Source organism: Hemitrygon akajei, chromosome 16, assembly GCF_048418815.1.
Source record: "Hemitrygon akajei chromosome 16, sHemAka1.3, whole genome shotgun sequence".
NCBI classification, from domain to species: Eukaryota; Metazoa; Chordata; class Chondrichthyes; order Myliobatiformes; family Dasyatidae; genus Hemitrygon; species Hemitrygon akajei.
This window is the reverse complement of record NC_133139.1, coordinates 34,381,606-34,391,799: the sequence shown is the minus strand read 5'-3', so window position 1 is coordinate 34,391,799 and position 10,194 is coordinate 34,381,606. Positions and strand designations below refer to the sequence as shown.

Below are 10,194 nucleotides of genomic sequence, written 5' to 3'. Positions count from 1 at the left end.
AGGATTCCAACATTCAAAGCAGCTCACCACCAGCTTTGCTAGGGCTTTTCAGGAAGAGCAATGTATTCTGGCCGTATCCACAACACTTGCATCCCGTAAATAAATTACGCATACATAAGGCATTAAGAAACAGTCTGTATTTGAGCAATTTTCTCTTTAAGCAGCTCCACGAAGTCTGAGACTACACCCTCCACAATTCTTCCCATGGATTGTCCGCTCTGTGGTTCTCACGTTGTCCAACCAGTAATTAGAGTGTTTGCCGATAGTCGATTATTGACGGAGTCATCGTCCAATAGTTGAGCGCGTATTGGCGGGCGGATTCCCAGATTGAACCAGTGAGAATGCGGTGGTGGGAGGGTCCTGGCCAGCGGCAGAGGTGGCTGCTGAAGAGAGGAGGCAAAGAATAGAGTGATATACCTCAAGAACAGGCAACATGGGGTCGGAGACAGTGACATGCTGAAAAAGGTATAAATTATTAGCTGACAATAGTTTGATAACGTTGAAAGGGAAGCTACGTATAAATTATCGATACGATACGCAGGAAGCATTGGAGGGTGATGCTGTCAGGCTCCTGCTTGCCTCATATACGGTTGCATTAGATTTTATTACAGCCGCATGCACTTGCAGGGGATTTGTCCTTGTGCTTCAGGTTGTTTATGCATTAAATTATTCTTTTAATTTGTATCTTATTGCCAAAATGTGAATTTCGCATGTCATTTGTAATTAAGGCTAGTGAATTTTGTTCAATCAATATTACAGGTTCTTGTTTTTAAGGTCGTTCATTTCCTAACAATGCATATAGGAATAATGTAGTTTAAAATGCTAAACTTATAATAAGGATCTGTATTTTAAAAGTTCAATTTAACTTGTTATGTTCAATTTACATTACAATTGTAATATTTGGTTATAGGTGTAGAATATGTTTACCTTCACAAGCATAAAATAATTTTGGTTTGTATATCTTTTAAAAGTTTCTAATTGTATGTATAACTATAGATACATGCTTTTTTGGAGATTGCTTTGTGGCTCAGTTATTTAAACTGCTGTCTGATGCAATTAAGTCTTAATTGCAAAGTAGTAATTGGTGTCTGGTCTTTAAATAAGGGTTGTGAACATAACATTCAGGTTTGTGTCAGCAGCATAATAGTTATGTTTAGAATATAGGTTCCAGTTCAAATCCAGTTGTTAAGGAGTTAGCAATATTAGTTCAGTAATCGATGGGGGAATCCATTTGGCTCCATTGACCCTGAGATAAAATCTGATCAACAGCTAAGTCTGTTTCTGATTATTATACAGTGTTCTTTGCTGGGAAATGCCTGTTTACAGTTTCTACTGAAGATATCGTCTGAAGATGATATTTCTCTGCCTGGGCTACACATGATATTTATATGGCAAAGTAGTAGATGAAAGGGACTCCAGGTTCACTTTTACAAGGTACCAGATGAGGTTTAATGCTGAGAAATTAGGTATTTCATTTTGCTAGGAAGAATCAAAACAAGAGGTATGCGTGCATAGTTGAGGGTGTGGGTAGGTTCAGAGTGGTTTAAAAAAAGCATATGGAATCATGAGCTTTATAAATAGAGGGATGAAGAAAGGAAATATAAGAAAATCATGATGCACAAAACTTCTGGAGCGCTATGTCAAGTTGTGGGCACTGCACTTTCTGAAAAGAGTGAAGATTTCAAAAGGGTTGGGAATTAGATTTACTATAATGATTCCAGGGATGTGCAGTCACAAACTAGTGCATATACTATGAAGTCGATGGCTAAAGAACTAAAAGTGACACGAAAATGTTATGTTTTTGCACAGTGAGTGGCTAGATCTGGAATATGTTTCCAGGTCTTTAGGTGTAGTCAGGTTCAATTGCAGCTAGATAGTATCTGAAAGGAAATCTGCAGAGGAGTGAAGCTACTTGGATGGATTTTGCACAGAGTCAATGCTGACTGGATGACCGACTGGCATCCTTTCATGCCATAACAGTTCTATGATTCTTAGACCTTTAAGGTAATTGGTAACTGCAGGAGAATGCCCATTCAGTGATTTTGTGGTTTTGTTATGAACAATTTTAAAAACAAAATCTCCAGTATTAGGTGCTTTATTCCATTATTGTTACTTCCGAGAAGCACCAGTCTTCACTTTAGTTGGATTTCAGAATGATATAACTCTTTGCAGGAAGCTCACTGCAGGTGGATCAAAACACTTGTGTATTTATGAGGGTGTGACTGGCTCTACTAAATGATAGGAATCCATATCCAGTAATGACATCCTATGTCATTATATTTAACATAATGTTTACTACATGCACTAAATTTTCTAAATATGGTGTATTTTCTAAATATAATAATAATAGGGCATATCGACTGCAATGACTTTAATTTATAAATTAAAACAAATCAACTGAGAGATAACTGATTGGATGGGTGGGGCATTGACCTTTAGCTCCAATGACCTGAGTTCATACCCAAGTTAGACAACAATTTTCTTTGTCTATCAGTGGCTAAAAATGGTGAAATGATTGTTTAATGATACTTCTGTTTAAATATGATACATGACTACGTAATGATATCCATCAGTAATAGTTTCCCTAATGGCTCAGCTGGTAAACCCAATGAATAACTGAGCTTCACAAGTTCCAAGTTAAATTCTTTCTTTTAATGTATTTAATACCTCCTCCATAGGCATTGTGTTTGCTTTGAAACAAAGTTCCTCTCAGGCAATTTGACTGAGAAAGTAAAAGAAATTCTATTTCCATCTGAAAAGTGACATTTTAATTCTAATATTACATCTCCACAAGCAGGGTGGACAAAGGAGAGGTAGTGGATGTCATTTACTTGGATTTTCAGAAGGCATTTGATAAGGTGCCACACATGAGGTTGCTTAACAAGATAAAACCCCATGACATTACAAGAAAGATACTGGCATGGATAGAGGAATGGCTGATGGGCAAGAGGCAGTGAGTGGGAATAAATGGGCCTTTTCTAGTTGGCTGCTAGTGACTCGTGGTGTTCCTCAGGGGTTAGTATAGGGACTGCTACTTTTCACATTGTTTGTCAATGATTTAGATAATGGAATTGATGGCATTGTGGCAAAGTTTGCAGATAATATGAACATAGGTGGAGGGGTAGATAGTGCTGAGGAAGCAATGTGCTTGCAGAAAGACAGATAAATTGGAAGAATGGGCAAAAAAGCGGCAGATGGAATACAGTGTTGGGAAACGTATGATAATGCATTTTGGTAAAAGGAACAAAAGTGTGGACTATTATCTAAATTGGGAGAAAATTCAGAGGTGCAAAGAGACTTTGGTGTCCTTGTGCAAGACTCCCAGGAGGTTAATTTACAGGTTGAGTCTGTGGTAAAAAAGACACATGTAATGTTGGCATTCATTTCAAGGGAATGAGAATATAACAGCAAGGAGATACTGCAAAGGCTTTATAAGACACTAGTCAGGCCGTACTTGGAGTATTGTCAACAGTTTTGGGCCCCATATGTCAGAAAGGATGTGCTGCCATTGGAGAGAGTCCAGTGGAGGTTCATGATGATGATTCCAGGAATGAAGAAGTTTATGTGTGAGGAGCATTTGGCAGCTTTGGGCCTGTACTCATTGGAATGTAGAAAAATGTGAGGGATTTCATTGAAACCTACTGAATGTTGAAAGGACTAGATAAGGTGGATGTGGAAAGGATGTTTCCTATGGTGGAGTTGTCCGGAACTAGAGGGCACAGCCTCAAAATTGAGGGGCGACCCTTTAGAACAGAAGTTAGGAGGAATTTCTTTAGCCAGACAATAGTGAATCTGTGGAATGCTCTGCCACAGACAGCTGTGGAGGACAAGACCATGGGTATACTTAAAGTGAAAATTGATAGTTTCCTGATTGGTCAGGGCATCAAAGGTTATGGTGAGAAGACAGTGTATGGGGTTGAGGGGGATCTGGGATCAGCTGTGAAGGAATGGCAGAGCAGACTCGATGGGCTGAATGGCCTAATTCTGCTCTTATGTTTTGTGTCTCATCTCCATCCTACACTCTTATCTTACTTGGCACCAATCTTCCATGAGCAGAGAAAGGGCACGGAATAATGGGTGTGAGATTTACTGAGTATCAAACTCATACAATGTCTGTCTTAGGAGTGCTAGGTACTGAAAAGCATTGGCCCACATTGTGCCTATTCTCAACATTCTCCTTGGGTTTCTGTAGAGAAGTTTACTGTGATCCACCATATGCTGTGCAATTGACTTAGAGTTGCTTGATGGCAAGCTTGACCTTCCATCTTGACCATGCTTTACCTGACTTAATAGTATTTAATTCACCAAGAAGGTGAGTGGGATGGGAGTGCTGGCATTGGGTAGAGTGTTGGCAGCTGATGGTAGTGAGTGGGTGCAAGCCAATTTCCCATAATAGGTAATTAAACTTCCAACAATATGTTTGACAGTTGTATACAATGTTTGTAAAGGACTAATAGTGCAAAGATTAATGGATCTATATCAACAGCTTATCACCACGGGAGCCCTGGTGTATAGGATATTCCCTTTCTCCAGTGCATCGCTTCTTTACTCTCTCTACAATTTTTAAAAAAAAATCTAACTTGTTTTCCCTTTTCCAGTTCTGACAAGGAGTCCTTGACTTCAACTGCTAACTCTGTTTTTCATTCCATGAATGCAACTTGACCTGTTGAGCCCTTGCACAGTCCTGATTTCTACACTTAGATTTTCATTGATCGCTCTTTGCAATATGCAACCAGGTTTTTATAAAAGAGTTAAGGTACAGATCGAGATCTATTTAGTATGGCAGAATAGGTCTGAATGGTTATAATTGGCTGCCCTTGAGTCTAAACAGGTGTCTATCAGTGGCTAAAAATGGTGAAATGATTGTTTAATGATATTTCTGTTTAAATATGATACATGACTACGTAATGATATCCATCAGTAATAGTTTCCCTAATGGCTCAGCTGGTAAACCCAATGAATAACTGAGCTTCACAAGTTCCAAGTTAAATTCTTTCTTTTAATGTATTTAATACCTCCTCCATAGGCATTGTGTTTGCTTTGAAACAAAGTTCCTCTCAGGCAATTTGACTGAGAAAGTAAAAGAAAATTTCTTAACCATAGATTAAACAATGATTAAAGGTAAAACTGACAGCTGTATATAGAAAAGCAATATTGAAATCTGAAGTATAAATTCAGCTTCTGTGATGTAGAAAAGTTGATGTCTCAATGATCTTTTGTCAGAACTGAACATTTGGGTTTCAAATGATGAGACCCAGATGGAGCTCCAAAGAGGAAAGAACACTTGAACCTAGCCAGTAGATTTCACTTTGGTTTCTCAATTAAGTATATGGCAAACATCAGAGCTGGAGTCTGCTAGAGAAGATCAAGTGAATCGGAAATAATAATATAAGTGTCACAAAACTTGTTTTAAAACAATGTATCTTGTTCATATAAGGGAAAATATTGTTAGAAGGCAGTTGAGGCAGCAGTATATTACCAATGCTACTGCAAGTCGCAATTTCAATTTAATGTAGGGAAAAGGATGTGTATTGAATTCGGAGAAATGAGGTGAAGTGGCACAGAGTTTCTCTTATTGACTGGCACTGATGTTTAAGAGAACAATGTAAGAATTCAGTGAGGGAAGGGTCAGAGGGAAAAAAAAGTTAATCATGATGAACAAAGTTCGAAGTAAATTTATTATCAAAGTAGATATAATCTTGAGATTAATTTTCTTGCAGGTAATCATAGTAAATACAAGAAACACAATGGAATCAGTGAAAGACCACACCTAACAGGATGGACAAACAACCAATATATAAATACAAAAAGACAGGGGAAAAAAATGAGCAATAAATATGGAGAATGTGAGATGAAGAGTCTGTGAAAGTGAGTCCACTTGGTGATGGAGTGAGTGAAGTTGAGAGGTGAACCTCTTTGGTTGAAGTTCCTGATGGCTGAGTGGTAATAACTGTTTCTGAACCTGGTGGTGTGGGTCCTAAGGCTCCTGTACCACCTTCCTGATGGCAGCAGCGAGAAGAGAGCATGGTCCAAATGGTGGGGGTCCTTGATGATAAAAGCTGCTTTTCTGTGACAACGCTCCATGTAGATGTCCTCAGTGGTGGGGAGGCCTTTACCTGTGATGGACTGGGCCATATCCACTACTTTTTGTAGGATTTTACATTCAGGGGCATTGCTGTTTCCATACCAGGCCATGATGCATCCAGTCAATATACACTCCACCACACATCTATAGAAGTTTGTCAGAGTTTTAATTGACATCATGAATCTTCGCAAACTTCTAAGGAAAATAGAGGTGCTTTCTTCATAATGTCACTTGTATGCTGGACCCACGGCAGGTCCTCCAAAATGATAATACTGAGGAATTTAAAGTTGCTAACCCTCTCCACCTCTGATCGCGACAGTCAGCAGTTCTCACACAAAACGCTGGATGAACTCAGCAGATCAGCCAGCATCTATGGAAAAAATGTATAGTCGTCGTTTCAGGCTGACATTTCATCCTACTGAAGAGTCTTGGCCTGAAATGTCGACAGTACTGTTTTCCATAGATGCTGCTTGGCCTTCTGAGTTCCTCAATCAGTTTGTGTGTGTGTTGCTTGGATTTCCACCATCTACAGATTTTCTTGTTTGTGAGTCAGCAGTTCTCAATTTTTGTATTTTATTTTTAATCTGAAATTATGTTGTACTCTTTTTAAAAAAAACTCTTAAGTGTTTGATATGACCCAAGTACTGTATGTACTGAAAGGGAAAATCTATTGGCATCTGCTTCTGCTGTAGGATCCTCATGCAAAGCTAGCCCATAAAATATGGTGTGTGGGAAAATGGAGCTCAATGGACATAAAGTACCCCAGACACCTTCAGAAATTTTCTTTGGCTTTCTTTATTCAATATGCAGTTTTACTGAATAAAACTATTATTTTTATTCAGGTTGCTGCTGAGATGTTTTTAAATATTAATGTATATTCTAAAGTTTAAAATTTATAATACAATAAATATTCAGTGTTCAAGTAAAAAGCAGACATTACCTCCTATCTAATAATTTGTTGAGTAGAAGGTGAATTTGTTTAACATGAGGTGTTTGTTACACACCAACTATCACAAGGATGATAATGTGAGGTCTTGGTTCAATTCCAAGACAACTGAAGGTCAGGTTCTGTTGTACAGACCTAACACACGCATGTATCTGAAACTTGCACATAGATAAAAATGCATGATCTCATTATTCCCTTTAAATGGGTCACTTTCCCTTCCAATGTTCTGCTCCAATCTGGCATCCATTGCTCGGCTTGATGTGCCTTCACATCTCCTCCAAGGTGAATTCTGGTAAGAAGCGAATAAGCAGACGGCATAGTGGACAAGGGTATGATATGTATTTGCAACACTGGCACAACTTATTGTCACCAATTATTGTTGTTAACTCCTCCCAATGCAGGTAGTCTGTAATTGTTAGGCCATCTTTCTGATGAATCATGTATTTTTCCAACTACCTCAGATTCTGAAGTTATTTATCAGCAGCAGGTTTAAAGGAAGGTATCATTAATGTATTCCATCATAGATCATGAAGAATAGACCAATGTTTTATTTGACCCCCCCCCCCCCCACCCACACTCAAAATCCCAGATTTGTGATGAGCCAGTTGATCTAATTGGCTATTTGCTAGCTTACTGGAAAGTTAACCATTTCTGATGGAGGTGGTTTGGGGATTTGGTAAAGGGAACAAGAGGTAGTTTATTGCTGTACTGTAAATGTTGGTGCTAGTGGTTCCTGTGGAGGGAAAACAGCTATTTTCTGGGCGGTACAAATAGTTCTTTCTAAGCTCTCTCCAGTGTGAGTGGTGCTGTATCACAGATTCTACACGTATAAGTTTTAAAAATAAACAATAGATTTTAGCTATGAGTGTTACAAGTTGTTTTTTTACACGATCTTTTCTAAACACAGACTGGTTTCAGTTCGATGTGCCTTATAGTCTTTGGGTTGGTATATACTATATTCTTCCTTGGACCTCTGCTAGAAAAGGAGCCAAAAATCAGCACCTCCCTATTGAATTAGTAAACATCCTTTTTGGTATCATAGTCTGGTGTGGATGAGAAATTATATTATGGCAGAGCACCAAGTTGTTTCAACTATAGACAATTAGGTAAACAGACCAATATGTCCTAGAGGGGCATGAGATGAGAGAACAATGATTCGTAATAAGAAGGCAATTATTTGTCCCCACCAGTTGGGGACATAGATATCTCCGCATTTTGAGAGAAGACTGTAAACTTGATTAAGCTCAATGAACAGTCATAGCTAACCTTGCATCCATCAACACTATTCCCCCCTCAAGTTTCTCATTTCACCAAACTCAGTCACCAAACATTAGTTTTCATTGCATAATGTGGAAACAAATCACTGTTGTTCCAGTAGTTCCTTTGGCCGCCTCCAGATCCAAGTCGGTCAATCTTTATTCAATCATTTACAGATCCCAATTAAATTTGATGGAGAAGGGAAAACAGCTTATTCAATCTTTGTGCCATTTCTAAGTGATTTTTACATGGAAAAGAGTGACTTCCCTTGTTGTATTCCATTTGGAACACTGAGGGAAGAGGTATTGTTATAGGAGGGATCCTCATTGGTGCGACCATGTTTCACTAATTCTGTACTGGGTTGAGAGCTCCACCTCTCACCCTGCTGGTTGAATTCTATACATTGATCCTGAGACAACCTTAATGAACTCTGTTTTTACCCTGCAGCACACATAAAATGCTGGAGGAACTCAGTAGGCCTGGCAGCATCTATGGAAAAGAGTAAACAGTCAACTTTTTGGGCTGAGACCCTTCATCAGGACCTTTCATACTTTCCCCTTTCTCTAGAATTTGAAGACAAACTTTAACCCTGCCCAGCATAATTCTTTCTGCACTCATCACTTCTTTTCCCCATACCCCCTTACATTAGCACAAATAAAAGTGGTGTGTGATTTTAAAAAATCAGTTTACTTTTGAATTTAGCCTTTGCTTCATATTTGTGGTTGTCATAGCACTTCTTGAGAAAATTGTCTCCTAAATTTTTTGTGGGATATTATTTGCCTTTGCATCATCTTTTCACCATTAAGCCCCCAGATGTCAGCAATGAGGTTTTAAACCTTATTAATTCTTATTTACTTGCAAGATTTTCCTTGAAAATCACAGCATTTAAAAGAGCCAACTGTCAAATTGCATACTTTGGATGGCCGCCTCAGATATGAATGCATATTTTCATCAACTGTTCACAATTAAGTCTTTTTCTGTAGCATGTTACTTCGGGTCACTTGTGAAGGGTTACATTCTGGCAAGCTCTGTTTAGGTGCAAAATCTGAGACAGGAGTTCAGTGATGATCAAGGATTAGATTTTGGAAAGATTTTTGACAGAGTTGAGTGATTGAGACCAAAAGCGGCTGCAAAGAGAGTTCAAGATTGCAGTGGGAGATTGAAATCCTTGCCATCATGGGTAAAACACAGGTAGAGCAATAGCAATAAGTACTTGAGGGACTGAAAATGTTGCAGAGGCAGATTAAGATTACTGTAGTTGCCACTTGATAATCTACAGCAGACACAATATGGTTGTGACTTGTAGATCTTAGGCTAATTGTAGCTTGAGGGACCTGTAGTGCTGTCTTTATCCAGGATATAATTTGGTTTGTGTCTGTGGTATTAAAACACTGTTGCAGCAGCACCAAAGTTATGCACATGATTCAGCTTTCTGACTATGTGCGTACTTTATGAAGTTTTTGCACTTGTGTCAGAAGGTTTGCTGGATGAGATCATTGTTGGCAGGTTAATGAGCCCTACAAACAAGAAAATGTGGCTTCAAATTCCTATTTGTTTTTAATTGTCACTGAACTGGGGTAATATTATTGTTGGAGATGTGACTGGATGTGGTAATGTGGGGTATCCTTGTCATTGACCCTAAAGGACTGTACATGTTGATCTTGACCAACAAGAGGTGTAACTGGGTCGAATGGACTATATAATGGAATGTCCTGCCAAAGCTGTATTGGGCCGCTAAATAATTCCTGATAATCGTAAAGTACCTGGTCCAAATAAAGTTAATGGTAGAAGGTGTGAAAGAGAGAGTTGGGGTGAGTATATTGGTAGAAAATATTAACAGAACTCACCTCCCACTACTGCATAGCTGTGGGACATAGAATACTTCTCTGTGTGAGTTTGTGCTAAT

At 38.7% G+C, this 10,194-nt stretch overlaps 1 protein-coding gene across 2 annotated transcripts in view; it reads left to right on the top strand.

Annotated features, from left to right (window-relative positions):
• Positions 1-357: 357 nt before the first annotated feature.
• LOC140739962 (phospholipid-transporting ATPase ABCA1-like) overlaps positions 358-10,194 on the top strand; it is a 186,721-nt gene continuing 176,884 nt past the window's right edge. For both annotated transcript variants that reach the window (XM_073068673.1, XM_073068672.1), the window contains exon 1: positions 358-465. The gene's annotated coding sequence lies outside the window, so the exon portion shown is untranslated. The remainder of the gene's footprint in view (positions 466-10,194) is intronic.